Here is a 24,831-nt window from a genome sequence, read left to right on the forward strand (position 1 = left end):
TTTAAGCTACATTTGTTGACCAAACTACCTGTAATTTAATATTTAAGGTTCACAGTGGTCACAAAACATCTTCACCAAAAACCGTGAGGAATTTAGCTATTTTAACCGAACTATCTGCAATTTGACATTTGAGGGTATCAGTGGCCACGAAACTTCTCCACCAAAAACTTTCAACATAGGTCCATGTTTTGGTATAGCCCCCATATAACGTTACCTCCAGATTTTCTATATTTTGATGATTTTAGTTAAAATTTTTAACCGAACTAGTTGCAATTTGACATTTGAGGTTTTCATTGAGGTGGCAACGAAACTACTCCACCAGAAATCGTCAATATAGATCAATGTTTTGGTATAGCCCCCATATAACGGTACCTCCCATGTTTCGGTATTTTGAGAATTTTAGCTACAATTTTACACCGAACCAGCTGTAATTTGACATTTGAGGCTCTCAGTGTTCACGAAGGTTTTCCACCATAAATCGCGAACATAGGCCCATGTTTCGAGGCCCCATGTAGCGGTACCTCCCGATTTTATGTGTTTTAAGGAATGTAGCTAAATTTGTTGATCGAACTATCTGCAACTTGACATTTGATATTCCCCATCATAAGTCCATATTTTGGTTTAGCCCCATATGATGGAACTTTCGCGATTCTAGGTATTTTGGGGATTTTAGCGAAATTTTTTGACCGATATACAGATATATCGGCATTTGAGATTTCCATTTGTCACAAAACCTCTTCACTAAAAATTGTCAACATAGGTCTATGTTTTGGTATAGCTCCCATATAACGGTACCTCCCAATTTTAGGTGGTTTGATGAATTTACCTACATTTGTTAACCGAACTATATGCAATTTGAAATTTGAGATTCCCAGTGGTTACAAAACTTGTCCACCAAAAATTGTCAACGTAGGTCTGTGTTTTGGTATAGGTCCCATATAACGATTTCCGGTCTTTTAAGAATTTTAGCTAAATTTTTGACTGAATCAATATGACATTTGAGGTTCCCTGCAGTCACGAAACTTCTCCACCAAAAATGGTCAACATAGGTGCATGTTTTGGTATAGCCCCACCAAATATTAGAATACAGGTCCACGTTTTGGCAAAGCCCCCATGTACTGACTGGTACCGTTCAATCGGGCTCTTAATGGGTAGGAAGCTTTGTAAAAATTGTTTTTAAGATAGATAAGATATATCATGATTTGTTGAACCTTTCAACCGGCCATGGGATAATGTTTTACAATATATCATAAATTTAAATTTTATTAAAACCTTCATATTTAATAATGTGCAAAAATAGTGCTAATTTATTTTCATATAGTGAGTCATTCATTTTAAACCCTCATAAAAACCACAACAAATCGCTTTCTAAGTTTAAAATTAAATGCAAACATTAAATATTTACATTTATTTTACTTAACCCCATCATTAACACCATAAATCAGAGTTTGACATTTGTTACAATTTGTTATAAAAATCTCCTAAGATTTGCAAAAGTCTTATAAGTTGCCCCCTATGTAAACAATCAGGATTGTAATCACAGGCACCATCGTTGTTTTCGACATCGTCGACTAAGATAGAGGTTTCTTCTTACACTATTCCTTGCCAACCAACTGTTTCTCGGCCTGGACTGGCTTTGCTTGCTAGAAGAGCTGAGAAGTGTACATCATTAGAGTACAAATATCAGTATGACGACGGTGACGACGATGTGTTTCACCGCAAACACTACAAATCCCAAATGATGGTGATACAGAGATATCTGCACAACTGCTTTTACCACTTAAAACGGACATGAAATCTGGAACTCCCAACAAAAGGACGTAGCCGCAAAAACATATGCACAACATGGATTCTTATCTCCTTTCTACCCATCCTCAACAAATCCGTATACACTGAGCATAAACATCGAAACGAAAGCAAATGCAAAGCAAAATGTTGATGGTAAAGGGAAAAACTGCATTAACGTCTTATGTTTTAGCCGAATGTACATTAGGGTCATGAATTTTTTACAACCTAATATCTCGGTATCATTGCGTGATGAGTTTTTACATAAAATCTTTATTATAAGGTGATTCGGTGAAAAAACCTCACGCACAAATTTATTTTAAAATTTGAATTTAACAGAAGTATGAGCAATTTTTTGAAGTCACTGTAAGCAGATATATAACTTTTAGAACCACGTGAGATAACCAAATTGACATAACATTTGTTTGTCACTATGTCGTAAACACCTTTTTTGAATGATATAGTTAAAAAAATAAAAATAAGTAAAAAAGCGTTAAGTTCGGCCAGGCCGAACTTTTCCCTCCACCATAAAATATTCTGAACTAAAACGGAAATAATTATTTTCTTTCCTGTCCACAATCAAAGGTGGAGATATTTTATGACCACTGATAACTAAGTAAAGTAAAAAATGCATATAAAAATATCTTCAATCCGTCTGTTTCTTTATATGGTGCTATATCAATTTTTGGACCTATGGTGGCAATTTTTGGGGTAGAAGTTTTGTGACCACTGTGACCAAATGTCCAATTACAGATAGTTCGGTCAAAAATTTTAGCGAAAATCCTCAAAATACCGAAAATCGGGAGGTACCGTTATATGGGGGCGGTACCAAAAAATGGACCTATTTAGACAATTTTTGTTGGAGAAATTGTGTACCCACGGGGACTTTCAGACGGGAAATTAGGTTCACAAAATTTAGCTAAAATTCTCAAAATACCGAAAATCGGGAGGTACCGTTATATGGGGGCTATACTAAAACATGGACCTATGTTGACAGTTTTTGGTGGAGACTTTTTGTGATTACTAGGTACCTTAATTGTCAAACTATAGGTAGATCGGTTAAAAATTGCAGATACAATCCTCAAAATACCGAAAATGGGGTGGTACCGTTCTATGGGGGCTATACGAAGACGTGGACCTATACCGACAAATTTCTGCTGGAAAGTTGAATACCCCCAACGAAGACTAAATACCAAATTTCCGTCATTTCGGTGGGATATTGAGGTCGCAACCTTCAAAATACCGAAAATCGGCAGGTACCGTTTTATGGGGGCTATACTAAGGCGTGAACCTGTACCGACAAGTTTCTGGGTGAAAGTTTTATACCCCCAACGAAGACTTAATACAAAATATCAGCCATTTCTGAGGAATATTGAGGGCACAACCTTCAAAACACCGAAAATCGGGAGGTGAGTTCATTGCAGCCTATATAAAAGCGTGGACCTATACCAACAAATTTCATATGGAACGTTTAGTACCCCAAATGAAGACCAAATACCAAATTTCAGCCATTTCGGTGGATAAATGTGACCACAACCTTAAACATACCGAAAATCGGGAGGAACCGTTCTATGGGGGCTATATGAAGGCGTGGACCTATACCTACAAATTTCTGGGGGAAAGTTTTATACCCCCAAAGAAGACTAAATACCAAATGTTAGCCATTTCGGTGTGATAATGAGACTAAAACCTTCAAAATACCGAAAAACAGGAGATATCGTCCTATGGAGGCGATATCAAAACGTGGACCCATATAAACATTTTATGGTAGAAATGTTTCTTAGCCTCTGGAAACACAAAATACACAGTTACAACCGATTCTGTGGTCAAATGAGACTAATACATTCAAAGTATCTTAAAGTGAAGCATACTATATATGGGGCGTTATACGTGGACCTATATAAACAAACTTTGGTAGAAATGCTACGTATAATATAAACAATAAGTGTTGATAAAGACAACATGTGGGTAGGTTGCCACCCTCTATACCAGTTGCTGATATTAGGGGTGTCTTTTTACTTACTAAATGTTGTTGAAACATTTTTTCAGCAACTTTTCCTTTATACAACTATCTGCAACATTAGTAATAATTATTACTAATTATCACGTAAAAAGACACACCTATTATTCGAATGTTCCCCACAAATGTTCGGAAACGATATGTTTTTCGAAAATTTGGTGAATGTTTCTTCTTCTGAAGAAAAATTGTTTCGAGAAACATTTTTTTTACTTTGGACTTTTTTTGTTTTCAAACAAAATTTAATGTAGTTTGTAAAAAATCCCATTTGTTTTTTTTTCCAATAATTTTGATATAAATGCTACGTATAATATAAACAATAATTGTTGATAAAGACAACCTATGGGTAGGTTGCCAAATACAAGACAACAATGTTTATCAACAGTTACACATCAAATCGCAAACATAACAAAGAAATAAAGACGAAAAAGGCACATAACTGAAACATCATGAAACTCCACAAAAATGTTTTTCGCCACTATTGTAGAAACTATCGTCATTCATTCGCTAATAATATCCCAGCAAAATGTTCGATGCCAAAGATGACATTCAATCATGGGTGCAAGTGATCTAGCATGTCATCTTTTTAGCATCTTCATCGATGAATTTTATATGAGCGTGGACCCCAAAAGATGACGTTCTTTTCTGGATCCTAAGCATGTCATTTTAACCAATGCGTTGACATGTCATTTCCACCAATGCTTTGGCATGTCATTTCCACCAATGATTTGACATGTCATTTTCACCAATGCTTTGACACGTCATTTTCACCCATGCTTTGACATGTCATTTTAACCAATGCTTTGGCATGTCATTTTAACCAATGCTTTGGCATGTCATTTTTACCAACCCCTTGGCATGAAATTTTCATATAGTTTGGTAAATGGAAATGCTGTATTGAAATATGGTTTTCATGAAAAACAAAACTCTTTATTAATTCAAACGAATTCATGAAATAACTACAATTAATTTATCAGTTTAGTTTTTCAAAAGTTTACATCCAAAATTGCAATGTAATCACCACCGCTGCAACGCAAAAGATTACTTCCTCCGTTCTCCGCAACTGATATTCGTTCATCTTACAAAAGGTTTTTCAATTATCTTCCCATCACCAGTTCAGATTCCAACATGGACTCCAAATGCACACATTTAAGTATTTTTATTTCGTAAATTACTTTTATTTTATAATTTTGTTATTTTATAACAACATTCTGGTAATTTATACTCTTTTGTTTAGTGACGGAAATATGTAGGGATCTACAACCCGGCTTGCTTTAGGGATCTCTAAGAACAAAATGTAACGAACGGGGAGGAGAGACTTTTTATGGAAAATACCATTTATGCTTAATTAATTTATTTTTAATTGTTTCTTTCCAAAAGTAGTTTCTTCTTTATTTTCAGATTCTTGTTCCTTTTCGTTTCGGACTTTTTTTTCAAATTCCAAGAAGCGAGATTTGATTGATTTCATTCTATGTCAGATTTAGAACAGACAAGGGAACTTTTAAAATAGCAATGTGTGCAGTCCGATTCTATTTTTAGGTCGATGGTTGGGACTTCATATAATACCAATTGTTTAGAAGTTTTAGTTGTTTGATATGCAGGAAATGTAAGACAACATCACGACGACAGTTCTAACAACTTTGGTCTGTTCCAGAAACTGCAAGAATCTACTTATTTTTACTACGATAACAATTTTTCCTTTATGTTATCGGAAAAAATAGTAAAAATTAGTAGATTTTTGCAGTACTGGAACATACCAAAATGAAAATAAACAGGTGTGTAAATAAAAACAGAAACATCATCTCTATTGTATCGATGGAATGGGTACAAATGCTGATGAAAAGATCGGATCTTTCACGACTTCCTTTGCATTGGTTCAAATCCTAAAGAAAAGATCGGATCTTTTACGACTTGCTTTGAACCAATGCAAAAGATGACATGAAATCACGTCATCGCAAAGAACCCCTTCCGTCAAATTTTGCTGGGTATTATTGCCGATATTCGAAATCGAATGTTTTTCTGTCACAAACTGAGCGACAAATGAATCGTTTTCAATTTATTATAGTGTGTCGTTCTCGAACAAAATATCCACAAAACTATCGAGAAACATTCGAAAACGATATCGTTTTCGATAGCAATTGTATGGTGGGTCAATGGAATAAACGTTATTTTAGTGACTAATAGGCAAAAGTTAATTCATCCGTGCTACAGGAAATTATTTCTAAGAAAAAATTTCGAAAATTCATAACCCTAATGTGCACTGCGAAACATAGCCCTAAGTGAAAACATTGTTTGGTTTACATAAATATGTATGTATGTACATATGTACCTATTAGCTGTATGCAGAAACATAAATCTAGAGTTATAAACAGTTTTCTTCGTCTTACTTACTGGCTGTGGTGATAACAAGAACAAGAAAAACCGTAGAAAAACAAAGAAAATGTTTTCATAACTTTATCATGTTTTACTGTAGAAATGAAATGCCAACTGAAACCTACTGGGTCATTATGCCTAAAACATCTTAAAAAACAAGGAAGGAAATGTGAAACACTAGCAACTCCTTTGGATGAGAGAAGGATGCAATCTTGTCTAAATGTCTACGTGCGAAATGTGGCAATATGGTGAACAATTATAAGCAATGATGTTCTGAAAAAATAAAACCATTTGAGAAATGCAATGGGCGTTAAATTTGGAACGTGATAATTTTGATGGGGAGTACACACATTCAATATTTTGAAACAATAAAAACTTGTATTTAAATCGGTTTAAATCTGAAAATTATGTAGGTCATATTACAAATATTAACAATACGAGTAAAGAAGCGTGAAGTATCAGTCGGTCCGAAACTAATTTTATCCAATTTGGTCAGCTAAAAACATAAAAATACCTGAAATCGGACGATACTAGTATATGGGGGTTATACCAAAACGTGGACCACATGTCCACATTTTGTAGAAGTTTGTTGACCACTGTGAACGCTAAATTCCAAATTATAGCCGAATTAGCCAGAATGTAGCTAAAAACGTCCAAGTACCCGCAATAGAGTGGTATCGGTATATGTAAATGCCAAATTATAGCTAATTCCGTTGGAAAATGTACTTAAAAATTTCAATATACCTGAAATTGGGTGGTACCTTTTTATAATATGGACACATGTCCACAATTTTTGGTAGATAAGTTATTTCACCATTAGATAGCCTATGTGCCGAATTAAAGCCAATTCGGTCCTATAATGAAATTAAAAACGTACAACTACCCGAAATTGGGTGGTACCGTTATGTGGGGGCTATTCTTAAATATAGACCAATGTCCACAATTTTTGACAGGTAAGTTTTTTGAGCACTAGGAACCGTTAATGCTAAACTAGACGTAATTCTCTGTGAAAATTTTGCTAAAAGCGTTCCAAAATATGGACCTATGTAGTATTTTCACAATTTTTGATAGATACGTTTTTTGACCACCACATACATCGTCAGTTGTTAGACTAGGTAATACGATGGTTATATCTGGCGAACTGTGACAGTCCCCGCAATTTTTCGTAGGCGAGTCCTCATTATCTGTGCAAAATGTTGCTCTATTAATCTGCACTATATCCTTTTGGTCGTTGGCGAGTACCGAATTCCACAACTCATGACATTCCAAACGCGGGTTAATGTTTGAAATATAAGCTGGAGTATAGCTATTTATCGACGAAATGTATACGTTAAGCGACTCTGCCTCAGCAGTCACATACCGGACTGGTATCTTCATACATTCCATGTACGGGTCAGGCTCAAACGTGACAGACTGGTGCAAGCTAATCCCTCATCTCCACTTCTGTTGCGATCCTTCCTCAGTACGTTGTAACCACCACAGCACTGTTAGCTGCCGTTACTGCTGAGCTTAGTTTCCTGCACCGGTGGTAGGTGCGGTGCAGCTACCGTGGGGGAGTCTCGTATTCTGATGACCACGACACCTCACTGGGGGCTGCGTTCACTCAGCAACATAGTCCCTATCGCACAGTGTCACGACCGTAGCCAAAAATGGTCAAAATCAAGTACTTCGGAATACAAATTTATTGATGAGAATTTATAGTAAACATTTCAATTTGAAGGAATTTGAATTATGGTATTGATTTGTCAAGTAGTTTTGTCTATGGGAAGGTTCAAATCCGATAAATGTTGGAAATATATATTTTTGTCCTTATTTTACTAAAATTGATAACTTGTGTTATGCTCCAAAATTTTAATATTTAAAGTAATTTATCGTTCTAAAATACATTTTTAAAATTGCTTTGGATGTAATAAACATGGATTTATTTTTTTTAAGTAAATAGTGATCATATGGTGTTTACAGCTACCCAAGTCTGTAATACTTAGTACATCGATTTTGTGAACCAAATTTTAAAATTAGTGGAGTGCGAAAAACTTTATAAAAGTGTATATCGATATTATTTGTAGCTTGAGTTTTGAAAAGTGAGTGCTTCAAACGTATAAAGGTTCCAGCTGCAGAGGTTTGCAGACGAACATGTTATTTCTCTTTTTCAGCGACCATCTCACACCCCCCTATTTTAACAAAGCGCTTTGCGGTGTTGGCTATAGCGCGAAAACGAATGAACCGATCATCATATATTTTTGTGGGCTTATTAAGTACGTAATAATATTGCTTAAAAACGAGAGACAAAATTCGATTTTTTACAAAGTTTTTAAAGGAAAATTCTCTCATATAATGATAAGAGTTTGATGTATTCAATAAGCTCAACAAAAACTATGAAGACTGAAAACAAAATGTCAGTCATTTCGGAGGGATATTGAGGCCACAACATACAAAATACCGAAAATGGGGATGTACGGTTCTATGGGGGCTATAGGAAGTCGAGGACCTATACTGACAGATTGCTGGTGGAAAGTTATAAAGCCTCAACGAAGACTTAATACCAATTTTCAGCCTTTTCGGTGTGATAATCATGCTAAAACGCCCAAAATACTGAAAATATATGAAGGCGTGGACCTATGCAGACAAATTTCAAGGTAAAAGTTGGATGCCCCCAACGAAGACTAAATACCGAATTTCAGCAATTTCGGTGTAATAATGAGGCTAAAATCTTCAAAATACCGATAATCGGGAGGTACCGTTCTATGGGGGCTATATCAAAACGTGGACCTACACCCAAAATTCTCAGTTGGAATGTTTTATACCTCTGCTGAAGACTAATCACCAAATTTTAGTAATTTCGGTTGGTCGTTATGACTAAAACTTTCAAAAGTTTTAGATCAAAAGATCAAAACTTGGGCCGACCATCCCAGTTTTTTTTGTCCTGGAGATTGTAGGTCAATAATAGGTACGTGTACCAAAATTGATGCACCTACAACAACTCCTTCTACTTTTGGCCACAATTAATATTAACTCGCGACATAGTGTGTCGCAGTCCCCCTGAGAAGCACTCCCGGCATATATTGCATCTCTCCGAAGTTTAAATGTGGTGGATGCGGATATTGGATCTTATTTTTCCTCGATCCAGGCACTGAGCAGGTATTCCGGCATATGCTGCTCACAACGCAAAACAACGATACACATAAAGTATACATGGGGTGCCAGCCGCAGAACAGAAAAAGTACGAACAGACACAACACTGAAGTTGAACATCGGTAAGCTGCGATCACAACAGATAGCCACAGCCCAGGTGTGTCGTGATGCCACCGAAGTGAAAATGCGACATATATCACTACACTACAATCAGTTGCAACGCCTTGCACACAAGAGAGGTATCGGGAGAAAAGGAGATAGCAGAAACGTCCTTTTCGCAGGAAAAAGAGGGAAATAACAAAAAACGGGATTGTGAAAAAATCGAGATGTCGAGGAGCCAGAATGAAGTACCAAAGAGTGAAACATCAAACTGATGGCTTTGGTACAGGCACATTCTCCTGTAGAGACCAGCAAGGTATTTTGGTAACTGATACAGATAGTGTGCTTAGGGAATGGAAAGAGAATTTTTCCATGCGACGATGAATATACCACAGTCCCAATCCCAGAAGATTGCATTGAATGTATACCACCCGGCCAAGATTAGGTGAATTCAGCAATAGACTGGGTGAAGAATAATAAGGCAGCAGGAGCCGAGCTGTTTAAAATCGGAGGCGACACGTTAATTAGGTTTATGCATCAGCTGGTTCGCACCATCTGGCGCATCACCTGAGTATCCTGTGTCCCGTTCACAAGAAGGAAGATAAGACTGTGTTCTAACTATAGGCGTATAAGTCTGCTCCCTATTGTTTATAAGGGATATTATGGGAACGACTAAAGCCAATGGTCAACGAAATAATTGGGCCAATGTGGCTTTAGTCCTGGCAAATCCACCTTTGACCAGATATTTACATAACAGCCTTCGACAGCCCCTTACTATCAAAGTTATTAATGCGGCTTTGTAAAATGACTTTAATTGATACCATAGTAGCATGATAAAATAGTAGAGATTTTTTCCGAACAAACAGTTCAGTGCGAAAAGAGGTTTTAGATGAGGCGACAGCCTTTTTTTGTGTGACCTAATCAACTTTATGCGGGAAAATGTTAGGCAAAGATTAAAAGAAATGCTACAATACACACCAAGTAGCACATGTTACTTGCTTATGCTGAAGACATTGATATCATGGATCAATCAGTAAAATAAGTAATTGATACCTTAAATAAGGTCGATGGAGAATCTGCTAAAGTGGCCTAGCAGTAAACGACGACAAGACCAAGCTGATGGTATTGACCCGCAATGCGTTCTATAGACGCAATAGCAGAACTTGTTTCCTATAATTTTTATGTAACTAAAGACTTTGTCTACGTCGTCGCCGCAATAAGAACAAAAAGCAAAATAAGTTGTATAATGAGAAGAATAGTATTGGCCAATAGATGCTATTTTGGTTTAAGTAAGCAGTTAAAAAAACCGCTAAGTCTCGTCAAAAAATAACGATTTACAAAACACTGACACTACCCGTGCTGATGTACAGACAAGACAGTGCTTGGTGTGTTTGAGAGAAAAAATCTTCGAAAGATTTACGGACCAATATACGTTGACGGTGAATATCGACGTCGTATGAACCACGAGCTGTATCGAATATACAACGACATCAGTATAGTTAAACGTTTCGAGATACAACGTTGGCTAGGTCATGTCGCATGACTGTACACGCAGAACTGAAAGACAAAGGCTTCGATGGAGTAAGCAAGTGGAAGATGACAAAAAAAAAATAGAAGAGTAAAGCCACAAATAGAGAAGAATGGAAATATTTTCCTAGTTCAGCTTATAGGACAAATGTTCTGTAGAGAGTCAACTAAGTAAGTAAACGTGTTTGCCGATCCTTGTAATGTTACCTATATGTGATTATATAGCTTGTGTTCAATTATTTATCTGCTTACAGTGACTTTAAAAAAGTACTATAAGTTTAAATATACAATGTAATGTCTTACATTGTAGATAAAATATTATTTATTCTTAAATAAAAACTCATCCAAATGCATATTATACTGGGATATGAGGTTGTAAAAAAAGTTTATCATAGTACATACATATATCCTGCTTTGGCAAAACAACCTTGTAATTTATGTATATAATAAACTGTAATGAGTGGCAAGGTTCGCTGAATTTGGAAGGCAGTACAAGCTCCACACTACTGGTTTTCTGATCGTAGTATTTATGTTTTAAATTCAAATTTAACGCTTCAAAATATTTGTAATTTATTCTACATTTACTTTAGATTGAATAATGTCTGTCAACATAAATCTTTGTTTTAAATTAGGGAATGTTTAATTTAAGTCCTATAGCAATGTTGTGCTTCATTGAGACAAAAACATCTCGGTAAAATAATACGTCTAGCCATTGCTACCATATTCACAACGTTTGTTGTTTTCTGCAGGCAACAAAATGCCCTGCAACAAAGTACAGTAGTCGGTTGTGAAAAATGTTTTTATGGTTTTGGCCAAAATGTTTGTAACGCATCGAAATAATGGTCGTAGACCCATACTTATATAAAGCTTGTAATCACGCTACAGGTCGCAATTTTGACAGGATAGTCACGAAATTTAGGGGTTTGATGGTCGGATCGTATTCAGGGGTCGGAATGGGAAAAAAACTTTTGTGGAGAAAAATACAAGGTTTTATTCCAATGCGAATACTATTAAGAGTATTTCAAAAGCAAAGCCTGATAATGAAAGTGGAAAACTTCAACTTTACAACAATGCAAAGTATGTTGGCGTAGGTGGACAAACAATGGAGATATCGCAATAGTCGCTAATCCAACCCTATGAGTAGTTTTCATTTTTGGAAATTCATTACCACAGCTCTGGCTGGTGGAGAAAATCTCACCTTTACAATGATGCAAAGTAGGTTAGCGTATGTGGTCAAACAACGGAGATATCGCAGTAGTCGGTAATATATACCATTTTCAAGTTTTTTGTAATCACGCTCAGAGATGGTCTGTCTGACAATTTTTTGGGTTTTCTACGGTCGTAAAGTTGTAAACGTCGGAAACGTCACATACCTGTATGAAACGTATAAAAAGTCGTTTACGTCATAAACCTAAAAATGTCAATGTTCTCTATATAATTTCTAATTTTAATTATTGTTACACATTTATTACCTCTGCTATATGGATATATTTGCACATTTTATTTATATTTGACACTTTTTATACCCTCAGCATTTATGCTAACGAGGGTATATACAATTTCATACGGGAAAAATGTGCCTCATTGAAATAATGGTTTTAGACCCCAAGTACGAGTATGTTTGGACGAAATCCATTTCAGACAATTTAGAATTGATCCGTACGAACTCTCGAACTGATTAACCAAACTTTAGATCTCCTAATATTTTGTCCAATTGTAGTTTAACTTTGAAAATGGTCCATAAAGGCCCTCTCCTTATGGTTCCTCCCCCACAACAGTTCAACATTTTTTTAAGTACAGTTCAGGATCTGTTCGAAGATAATTTGGACAATTATACCGATGCTGCTCTTTTTGCTTATAGCTATTATGTTTTTCCTGGCCCAAAACCTTTAAGTTATACGGTGACCAACTGAAATGACTCTTAAGATCTACTTCCAAAATGGAACCTCCCTAATACTTAATTATTGGGGAAAAGGATTTTAGTTGATGAATGTTTGAACTAGCACAGGTTGAGTGTATATCTCTGTAGGCATAGCCGACTGATACTTTTTCACTTGTTAGTAAATATTTTGCTATTCAAGATTGTTTAGCATATGAAATTAAATTTGTAAAATAATAAATATTACAAGAATATTCAAAAAGTTTGAAATTTAACGATTCCATTTTCATTCAACGCGTTGAACGATAGAGCCCAATTCAAACTCCATCTGTCATATCATGTGAACATTACATTACAGAAATATGAAATGTTAATATTTTTTCTATTTTAAGGGATAAAAGACATTTTCAATGGAAGCAAAATCAATTAAATTAATATTTAAATTTGTTGTTCTTTTTGTTAAAATAAAATAAGATCTCGAGAAAATCTAAAATGTTATTGAATTTGATTAAAAGAAAATATTGTTGAAATTATAAATGTTTTAATTCTGTCGTAAACCTATGTTTTTTGGGTAGGTTTACGACGTTTATGACGTATGTATTATACGTCGGAAATGTATGTCATATACGTCACAGTTTCCGACAGGCCATCTCTGATCACGCTATATGTCACAATTTTGATCGGATCGTCACGAAATTTTGGGGGCTGGTGGTGGTCCCAGAGAGGAAGCCTATTGAGTTTGGTGGTGGTCGCATAATGTTCAGGGTCAATGGCACGGAATGGTAAAAAACTTATGTGGAAAAAAGTAAATGTTTTATTCCAAAGCGATGTTACAACAGTCACTAATCAAACCAATTTTGATCGGATCATCATGAATCTTTTGGGCTTAATGGGGGTCCCAAAGGGAAAGAAGCCTATTGAATTTGAACAAAACATATGTGGAGAAAATTCAACGTTTTATTTTTATGTGATTATCTCCGCTTCTAGTAGGAGTATTCAAAAAGGAAAGTCCGTCAATGAAAAAAGAAAAGTATTCCCTTACATTTATGTAAAGTTGGTGCCACCTTGTTGCAATGGTATGCATAACCGCCTTTCACGCTAAAGGTCGTGGGTTCGATTCCCCGGCTAGGCAACATAAAATTTTCGACGGTGGCAAAATACCCCTCAGTAATGTTGGCGACATTTCCTGAGTATTTCAGTTATGTAAAACTTCTCCACAATGTGGTGTCTTATGACAAGCCGTTCGGATTTGGAGATAAACAGTAGGTCTCATATCATTGGGCTAATATGAATCGGGGTGCACTCATTGATATGAGAGAAGTCTCTCTTGCCACGCCTGGGATGTTGGTGGGACAATTATGTATATATTACATAGATGCAAAGTAGGTTGGCGTAGGTGGTCAATCGATGAAGATATCGCAAAAGTCGGTAATGCATCCCTTTTTCCATTTTGATCGGATAATTACGAAATTTGGGATTAGTTGCGAGTCCCACAGAAAAAGAAGCCTATTGATTTTGGTGATGGTACGATAATATTCAATATTCCAAATGCAAAGCCTATCATTGGAAGAAGAAAATATCACCTTTATACATTGATGCAATTAGGTTGACGAAGGTGGTCAAACAAGGGAGATGTCTCAATAGAGAGATGTTTAATAGGCATCCAATTTTTCCATTTTTTTCTTATCACGATACGAGGGCTTCACGTACTCAGGGCAGTTTGTCATACGACCTTGTGTTGTGTTGTTTACAGTGACTCGAAACAATCACTTTGCAAAAAATGGAATTTACTTGTGAACATTTTCGACGTGGATAATTACGACAAGAGTGCATCGATCAAATTAAATCTTTGTATGTCGATAAAGGACCATCCTATAGCACTATGAAAAACTGGTTTAATGAATTCAATCGTGGCCGACACTAGTAAAAAACTAAGGTCGTGAGGGTCGCCCAAAATCGACCGTTGTGCCAGAAAAAAAAATAAGCCGTGCGTGAACGGATAATGCAAGATCGCCATGTTATGTACCGTGAGATAGAGGCATCCCTGGGCATTTCTTCCACCAACTAACATATGCTATATCCAGAAAAATTGGACAATCGCTCAAAAAAAAAAAAGTCTCTTCTTGATTGGTGCAAAGAATTTCTGTATAATAACGATCGCTGTGCTTCAAACGACATTTATAAGATCGTTACAGACGACGAATCTTGGATCTATGCTTAGGAGCCCGAAACAAAACAGGAATCGACCATTTGGGTCTTCGAAAGCGTGTCCAATCTAACGAAAGTGGTTCAAGGAAGAAGACTTTCAAAGCAAATGGTTCCCTGTTTCTTTGGCCAAACTGACCGTGTGGCGACTATACGGCTTGAGATATGTATGACGGTTAATTCTGAATGTTACACTGCAATTTCTTTGCCTGAAGTCTCCTGAGGAATTCGAAAAAACGAACAAGAGAAGACGAATCATTCTGCAACATGGCAACCCGACCTCTCACACATCGATTCAAATCAGCGCCTGTTTGACCTGACAAAACGTGGTCAACGATTTCGAAAAAGTGATTTAATAATTGGTTTAAGCGTATAAATCATGCTGGAGACTACTTAAGAAAACAATTAAACTATTTTTGATGGTACATATTCACGTTTTCATTGTTAGGCTAGATAGTTATCGTTCAATCCTCGTATAAGTCGCAATTTTGATCGGATCGTCACGAAATTAATAATATAGGATAATATTCGCCAAAATTAATGTTTACCAGTGAAAAGCTTATGCACAGGGGTAGTGGTGTGGAGTATCACATAATCGGTCCCGCCCCGGTCCTATGCTCACTTGGTTTTTGTCGATTTGTGAAAAACTCATTCCTTCATAGGTTCAGAGAACAAGAAATAAACACTCGGCAAAACGGTTTTTGGGTATTTAGTGCTGAAGGCTACAAAACGTTCTTCCTGAAAATTGTCAGTGCAGGTCACGTTTTGATATAGCCCCCATAGAACGGTAACTCCCGATTTTGGGTAGTTTTGAGGTTTTATCCCCATTATCACACCGAAATATCTGAAAATTGGTACTTAATCTTCCTTGGTGTTACAAAACTTTTCCTCTGAAATTCGTCAATACAGGTCCATGTTTTTATATAGCCCCCATAAAACGGTACCTTCCGATTTTCGATATTTTAATCTTTTTAGTCTTCGAAATGGCTGACATTTGTATTTAGTCTTCTTTGAGGCTAAACAACTTTTCACGTTAACGTAACATTACCTCAGGATCTTCGGTCATTTGACGGATTTAGTCTCATTATCACACCGAAATGGCTGAAAGTTGGTATTTAGTCTTCTTTGGGGTTACAAAACTTGTCCCTAGAAATATGTCAGCGCAGGTCACGTTTCGATATAGTCTCCATAGAACGGTACCGTCCCATTTGCGACATTTTCAAGGATTTAGCCTCATTATCACTCAGAAATGACAGAATATTGGAATTTAGTCTTCTTTGAGACTACAAAACTTTTTTCCAGAAAATTGTCAGTACAGATCCAAGTTTTGATATGGCCTCCATAGAACGATACCTCCCGATTTTCGATATTTTATAGGTTTTAGTCTCATTATAATTGTTCCGCAAACATCCCATACGGGACAAGGGAGACTTCTCTCACATCAATGAGTGCACCCCGATTCATATTAGCACAATGATATGGGACCTACTGTTTATCGCCGAGTCCGAACGGCGTGTCTTAAGACACCATACAACTCGTGATGGAGAGTATAAAAGTTCTTACTTGCTTATTCTTCATAATAGCTGCAAAATTATAGCTTGAATGTCTGGCAAACTGTGGACCAACTTTATACTTCATAATATATTAGAACGTTGCTGTTGAATATTATGTGCAGCTGGTCGGTATGTATGCAGTGTATATGCAGTAAGATTCTTCTTCTAAAAAGCAAAAAACTTTACTTACAACCAAATACATATGTATGTATACTCTTATCCCTTAGGGCATAACCAACAACACTGGTTGCTAGCCTTTGAAGTTTACATTCTATGCCGTCAATGTAATGGGTAAAGTTTTCCTCTTTAATGTCATTGATGTTGTTGGCACCAATGTTTTCAGTAATTTTAATTTTTTTTACGAAGCAAAGTAGATTGCGGTTGAGACAGACGTAAATTATTAAAAAATCAGTGCATTTGTTCAAATCTAATACAAACGAACCAAATGTATGCCTCTTTTATGCTGAGTCTGTGGAAAGTCTTTGCCATAGCGTAAAAATGCTTTCTCCATAAACCCGATATGCATTTCATCACTTTGTGTATAGTATGTATGTATGCGGTTAATTAATTTTTCGCAAAAACAAAATACCGTTATACTCCTTACCCAACATAATTTGTGCACCGCAAAAAATACAAAGCTTCTCCAATATTCAACATAAACTTTTCCGCATTTTAAATCTTTGTCAACCCTCAGCTTAAGCATAATGACGACAATTATGTTCACAAGGATGAGAATGGATGGCAATGATGATCTTAAAAAGTTCATCTTAGTTGGTTGTTAGGTTACTAAAGGGAGGAATTGTTGAAATTGCTTTAATATTTGTTGCAGCATAGGGGCTTTACCGCATAATCATGGTTTTAATGCCTTTCGTTGTGAGTTATTTTCGTGTAGATTTTTTGTCCACACTTCAAACTTCTTCATACACGAATATATAAAAAATAACAATTCCTGAGCTACTTATGGGGATAGTATTTTGCATTTGGCTTTATGAAAATGGAAATACAAATTCGAATTAAAACAAGTAAAAAAGCGTTAAGTTCGGCCGGGCCGAACTTTTCATACCCTCCACCATAAAATATTCTGAACTAAAATGGAATAATTAGTTTTCATTCCTGTCCCCAACTTTAAGTGGGTACGTTAAAATGTCAGATAATGTACATAAAATGCTTCATTCGGGAGGCCCTTTTTAAGGTGCCTATATCTAACTATGTGTGTTGACAATTTTTGGTGGGCTAGAAATTGGGAGGTACCGTTATATGGGGGTTATAATAAAACATGGACCTATGTTGACAGTTTTTTATGGGTGCCTTTAATGTTAAATAACTCCTAATTCGATTAAAAATTGTAGCTAGAATCCTCAAAATAGCGAAAATCGGTACATAACGTGGGAACTTCAAATGTCATTAACAGCTAGTTCGGAGGTATGTGGGCTATACGAAAATATGAACTTAAATGAACAATTTTTGTTGCAGAATTTTTGTTGGCTTTTAAATTTCAAATTACAGAAAGTTCGTCCAAAAAATAAAGCTAAGGTACGGAAAATCGGGAGGTTTGTTTTGGGGCTATACCAAAACATGGACCTACGTTCGGTTAAACATTTTAAGTAAAATCCTCAAAGTACCGAAAATGGGGAAGTATCGTTATATTGGAGCTATGTTGAAAATTGCGTCAAGATGTGTGGTGACCAATACAACCTTCAAATGTCAAATTACAGATAGTTCGGTTAAAAATTGTAGCTAAAATTGCCAAATTACTGAAAATTGGGAGGTACCGTTATATGGGAGCTATATCCGAACATGGACCTATGTTGACAATTTTTGATGGAGAGGTGTTGTGACCACTAAGAACTTCAAATGTGAAATTACTGCTAGTTCGGTTTAATATTATAGCTAAAATCATCAAATTACTGAAAATCGGGAGGTACTTTTATATGGGGGCTTTATCAATACATCGACCTTTCTTGACAATTTTTGGTAGAGAGGTGTGGTGACCACTAAGAATTTTAAATGTCAAATGTTCAAATTACAGATAATTCGGTTAAAACTTGTAGGTAAAATTCTCAAAATACCGAAAATCGGGAGGTACCGTTATATGGGGCTATACCAAAACATGGTATAATTTTTTCGAATATAAGTTTTTTGGTCACTAACAACGCTAAATATCAAATAATAGGTAATTCGGTCTAGAAATGTGACTTAAAACGTCAAAAAAACTGAAATCGGGCGGTAACGTTATATGGGCGCTATTCCAAAACATGAACCTACGTCCACTAGTTATATAAGTTTATTGACACTTAAGAATCCTAAATGTCAATTTATAGCTAAATCGGTCTGAAAATGTAGCTAAAAACGTCAAAATACCGTAAATCGGGGGTATCGTCATATGTGGGCTATACCAAAACGTGGACCTATGTCCACAACTTTTGTTATATAAGTTTATTGGTACTTAAGAACCCTAAATGTCAAATTATAGCTAAATCGGTCTGAAAATGTAGCTAAAAACGGAAAAAACCGTAAATTGGGGGGTACCGTTATATGGGGGCTATACCAAAACGTGGACCTATGTCCACAACTTTTGTTATATAAGTTTATTGACACTTAGAACCCTAAATGCCAAATTATAGCTACATTGGTCTGAAAATTTAGCTAAAAACGTCAAAATACCGTAAATCTGGGGGTACCGTTATATGGGGGCTATACCAAAACGTGGACCTATGTCCACAACTTTTGTTATATAAGTTTATTGACACTTAAGAACCCTAAATGTCAAATTATAGCTAAATCGGTCTGAAAATGTAGCTAAAAACGGCAAAAAACCGTAAATCGGGGGTATCGTTATATGGGGGCTATACCAAAACGTGGACCTATGTCCACAACTTTTGTTATATAAGTTTATTGACACTTAAGAACCCTAAATGTTAAACTATAGCTACATTGGTCTGAAAATGTAGCTAAAAACGTCAAAATACCGTAAATCGGGGGGTACCGTTATATGGGGGCTATACCAAAACGTGGACCTATGTTCACAACTTTTGTTATATAAGTTTATTGACACTTAAGAACCCTAAATGTCAAATTATAGCAAAATCGGTCTGCAAGTGTAGCTAAAAACGGCAAAATACCATAAATCGGGGGGTACCGTTATATGGGGGCTATACCAAAACGTGGAACAAAAGACGCATTTTCCCAAAATTTCAGCGTTCTATCTCCATTTTTGTGGATGCTAGAGTGATTACCACAGACGGACGGACCGACGTGCACAGATCGACTCAGAATTTTACCCTGATTAAGAATAAATATACTTTATAGGGTCGCAAATGAGTATTTCAATGCGTTACAAACGGAAAAACAAACTTAATATACCCTCCATACTATGGTGGAGGGTATAAAAAGAAAATATCCGGTCACAGAATGAAGTCGATGTGCTGGTTGGTAGCAGCAAATTCAAATATCTCACAGAATGAAGTCGATGTGCTGGTTGGTAGCAGCAAATTCAAATATCTCGATATACGGATGGAGACATGACTGTTACCAGATGAAGTCATAAAAACCCAACAGAAAAACGCCAGCTACCAAGGCAAACACGAGTGGTTTTAGGCCAGTTAGTATTCGGACGATGCAGCCACCATGGGCCCGAATTGATGCCAATGTACCCAACACATGTCCAGCATATGGATGGGATCACACTACACGCTGTGACTTGTTTATCTGCCCCATTGCTAACCCCACTCACCAACCTCCTGATTCTTTATGAACGCAACCAGTCTAGGTTGCAGAATTTTGAGTCTGGATACAGAGGAACCACAACCTGATAACTAAAATAATACACGAACAAACATATATGCATTGCTACAGCAACAAAAAACCAGACTGAACATAGAAAATAAATTACGAACTGACTCAATACAGAAGCTGAACAAGGCATGGCCGCAGTAACTATATAAAACTACAGTATATATCACTCAAACTATCCATTGTTTGATTCAAATCCTTTTCGTACCGATAACATACCAGCAATATATGAACCATTTAAGACAAGTTCTCATAACAAAGTGAGATAGGGCCTGAAATTGGACAAATCGTCAATCTGTAATATGTGTATTATAATTTAGAGGGGGCGGAAGATACCAAGCAACGGCATTGACCGGCTTTAACATGACAAAGCCCAGGACTTATCATGGACCTATATTCGTTGACGTTGAATACCGACGTCGCACAGTGTTGCCGCTTCCATACAAATGTGGACAAAAATAGAAGGCGTTGACCTAGGTTCATGAATTTTTGCACAAGTACTTACGAGGACACAGGAATGAAAAATATCAACTTTGGTCCATATCGGATATAGACCCCATATATATCTTTTCCCGATTTTGCTACAACTCGTTCAATTTTGATCGAATAGCCTTCAAATATAATATGAGTTAACTTCATAGGCCCCTGAATACCTACACCGATTTTCACAAAAATCGGCTCAGATTTGGATATAGCGCCCATATATATCTTTCCCCGATTTTGCTATAACTCGGTCAATTTTAATCGAATAGCTTTCAAATATAACATGGGATGATTCCTCAGTTTTACCGATTTTGATTGAATTAGGAAAATGTGACGTAATTATTCGTAATTGATTGACATCGGTCGAAATGATATATGGAAGCTATATTCAAACCTGAACCGATATGGACCAAAGTTGATATTTTTCATTCCTGTGTCCTCATAACTACTCAACCTATCAACGATAAAACTGAACAGGGCCTGAGGAAATATCCAATGTTAAGTTTGGGGCTATTCATCAAAAATTGAGCGAATTATAGCAAAATCGGGGAAAGATATATATGGTGTCTTTGTCCTAATCTGAACCGATTTTTTTGAAAATTGATGAATCTACTCAGGGGCCTAAGAAAATAACATATATTAAGGCTATTCGATAAAAATTGACCGAGTTATAGCAAAATCGAGGAAAGCATATATGGGGGCTATATCCAAATCTGAACCGATATATCTCAGAAGGTTGCAGGGATGGGCAGAATGTTTTTACACATTTAGCTTCGGAAGAGATGTCCAATTACCGGAAATCAAGAGCGAAGGTGGCAATAGGTGGCAATCAAAAGATATACTCTACGAAATATTAAGAATTTATATTTTTTTTATCAAATTTAAATTTTTAATTCTTGGTAACGGTACTTTGCCCATCAGTTCAGTTTATGTCAAGTAATTGCACTAAAATTTTATATTTATAGCCCACCCATCAAATCTCCATTAATATTATCAACTAAATTTTCAGAAATAATTATTTTAGTGGTGGTCTAATTTTCATATGATTATCGCCTGGGAAATATTTTTCACATTTAAAGAGCTATAACTTCGTTATGGATGCACATATCGACAAAATTCTTTCAGATTCGTCGTATTGGATGTGTTTACTGTAAGAAAGAAAAGTAAACATATATAAAAGTTTACATCACATTTTTCGATTTTTGTCCACTGCGGCGACACTGTGCGTCGTATGAACCACGAGCTATACCAGCCGACCGGCATCAATATAGTAAAAATTATTGAGATACAACCATTGCGTAGGTTGGGCCAGTTCAGCAGAATGGATTAAAATGCCCAAGCCAAGATGCCCAAGGAAGTCGAAAACTCCGATGGAAAGACAATCGGACCTAATCGTTCGTGAAACGTAGATAATTGTTGGATGTGTGGGACTTCAGTGGACTCCTAATTTTTCAATGTACCACTTAGGTCATTACAGCTCAACTCGAAGAAGAAATTATTAAAAAAGTGCGTTTGGAAATCTATTCTTAGTTCGGCTTATGGACTAAAACGTTATGCACGGTGCGCCAGAACTAGCATTAAATGAACCAACTCTAAAAGATTCTGAAACTATAATGTTCGTAGAAGAGAAAAATCAAAATCCAAAAAAAAAATCTCCGGAGCGTTTTTTAAATAAATCGTGGTCAAAGTTTACATTTTTAGGTTTTTTTAGGTTTTCACGATTTTGCTTGAAAACCGCAGGTCCTATGGAAATGGGACTAACGAAAATGTTGTAGCAGTGAAAATTCTCTACAAGATTGACCTTTATGATATATTCGCAGGTTTTACCATTTTTGAGATATAGAAATTCAGGTCACATTTTTAGGTTTTCAGGATTTGCTTAAAAACGGTAAGTCTTATCGAAATGGGACTAGAGAAAATCTTATATCTGTAAAAATTCTCTACAAGATTGGCTTTTGTTTTTCCTAGGTTGTACCATTTTTGAGATATATAAGTTTAAGTTTGGAAATTGCAGTCATGACATTGTAATATAATTGTCCCAATGTGAACTTCTATATCTTAAAAATGGAAAAACATTCAAAAATACCGTAAAGGACAATTTTGTAGAAGATTTTCATTGTTACAACATTTTTTTAGTCCCACTTCGATAGGACTTGCCGCTTCAAGCAAAATCCTGAAAACCTAAAATAAACCTAAAAATGTGAACTTTGATCGCACCGCGATTTATTTAAAAATCTCTCAAGCGATTTTATTTGTCTTTGGATTTTTCTCATCAATGAACATTGCTGTTTTAGAATCCACAAAAACTTTCCATGTATATGCGGTTTTCATATAAAGTTAGTTAAGGCGCATGGTACCTGTTCAAAATACTTTGAACAGATGTTCACATTTTCCATTGATTCGATAATGGAAGTGTTTTAAGATAAGATTTGAATATCCCACATGCAGTGGTAGCTAGTATCGCTAGTTGTTTGTGTGTGTGCTATGCACTTAAGATTTTGTGGCACATGCATGGTGGGAAACTGTTCAGTTATAAAATGTTTGTATTTTTAGAACATAGAGTTTAGTGATAAGAATTGTAATGAAAGAGTAGGCTAAGAAATATTTTGTATTGATACAGTAAAGCAAAATATTATTGAAATAAATCAGTGACTTACGACCACTCTTTGTGTTAAGACGTTCTGCGTCCTTAATTTTTAACAGACGAGCTGCGGCTGTCTTTTGGATGCTGCGGCATCAAATTTATATTTATTCAGTACCTGACATTGTTTTATAATGAGGCGATATAGTCAGTGCATTGTCCCAATTTGAACTTCTATATCTCAAAAAAAAAAAAAGATATAGTAAAAACTATAAAAAGTCATAACGGTCAATCTTGTAGAGAATTTTCACTTCTACAACATTTTCTTTAGTCCTATTACGATAGGACTTGCGGTTTCCAAGCAAAATCATCAAAACCTAAAAAGTCCTGAAAATACGAGCTTTGATCGCAATTTAGTTGAAAATGCCCCGGGCATTTTTTTGTTTTTTGATTTTTTCTCATCTATGAACATTGTAGTTTCAGTTTAAGCACCTTTCATTAAAAGTTAATTAATTCGCAACGTGCGTGTAGCTTCAGTACAATTAAAACAGTGTTAATCAAAACTGGGCTCGCGAGCCATGTCTGTGTGAACACACACAATCTAAATTGTGGTGAGTTTCTACATTACTCTCACCACCGATCATCTTCTTTGTTTTAGCAATGAATTAACGCACATGATGTTTATCTAGTAGAGTTGGGTAATCTAGTTCCTAGTTCCTTGTACTAGTTCCAAAACGTATGAGTAACATCATGAAATATAACGTGTGCTGTTAAGTATACGCAGTTTGTGCAAAGAAAAAATGTGGGCCATTGGAACTGCGAAGTGAACGAGATAGTTCCATATAGTTCCTTTGGCACAACTCTATTATCTAGAGAGGGAAAGATAATCTCGTGTGTGTGCCCAACACAAACGCAGCGGTTGCATTTGTGGTTGCTGGTAAACACTGAATTAAAACATAACAAACAGTTCTCCAGTGCGTATGTTTGATAGACTACAATAAGTACGTTAATACACATACTCACTGATGACTGCCACCATTCATTATAGCAGAAACCCGCTTCTTTGCAAAGACAGTATAGTGAGGGCGCCCACTGAGTTGTTTTTGCATTTGCTTCTCTCTCTCACTTACAGTGTAAGTGAATGCAAATAAACAATAAACATCATGTGGTTGTTGTTTTCTTCACTCATACATACACACATACTAAAACATTGATGATAATTCTTGGGCGACGCACGTTGGGGCAAGATTGAATAAACGGGTCTTAATTGAAAAATTGAAACACAAATTTTTGATAATCTGTCTTGACAGGGTTAACGAGTACAAAATTCTACCTCACTAGCCAAAATAGTATAGTCGTATGTTGTTTACTTTTCGTGTAGCACAGTGTTAAAGTTGAAAATATT

The 24,831-nt window shown here is 36.0% G+C and overlaps 1 protein-coding gene across 4 annotated transcripts in view; it reads right to left on the reverse strand.

The window, feature by feature from the left end:
• Window positions 1-24,831, reverse strand: part of Pxn (Peroxidasin) — a 384,372-nt gene that overhangs the window by 6,187 nt on the left and 353,354 nt on the right. The window lies entirely within an intron of this gene.

The sequence above is a fragment of the Musca autumnalis genome, unplaced genomic scaffold (genome assembly GCF_047663935.1).
Source record: "Musca autumnalis isolate F117 unplaced genomic scaffold, ASM4766393v1 scaffold_4, whole genome shotgun sequence".
Taxonomy (NCBI): Eukaryota; Metazoa; Arthropoda; class Insecta; order Diptera; family Muscidae; genus Musca; species Musca autumnalis.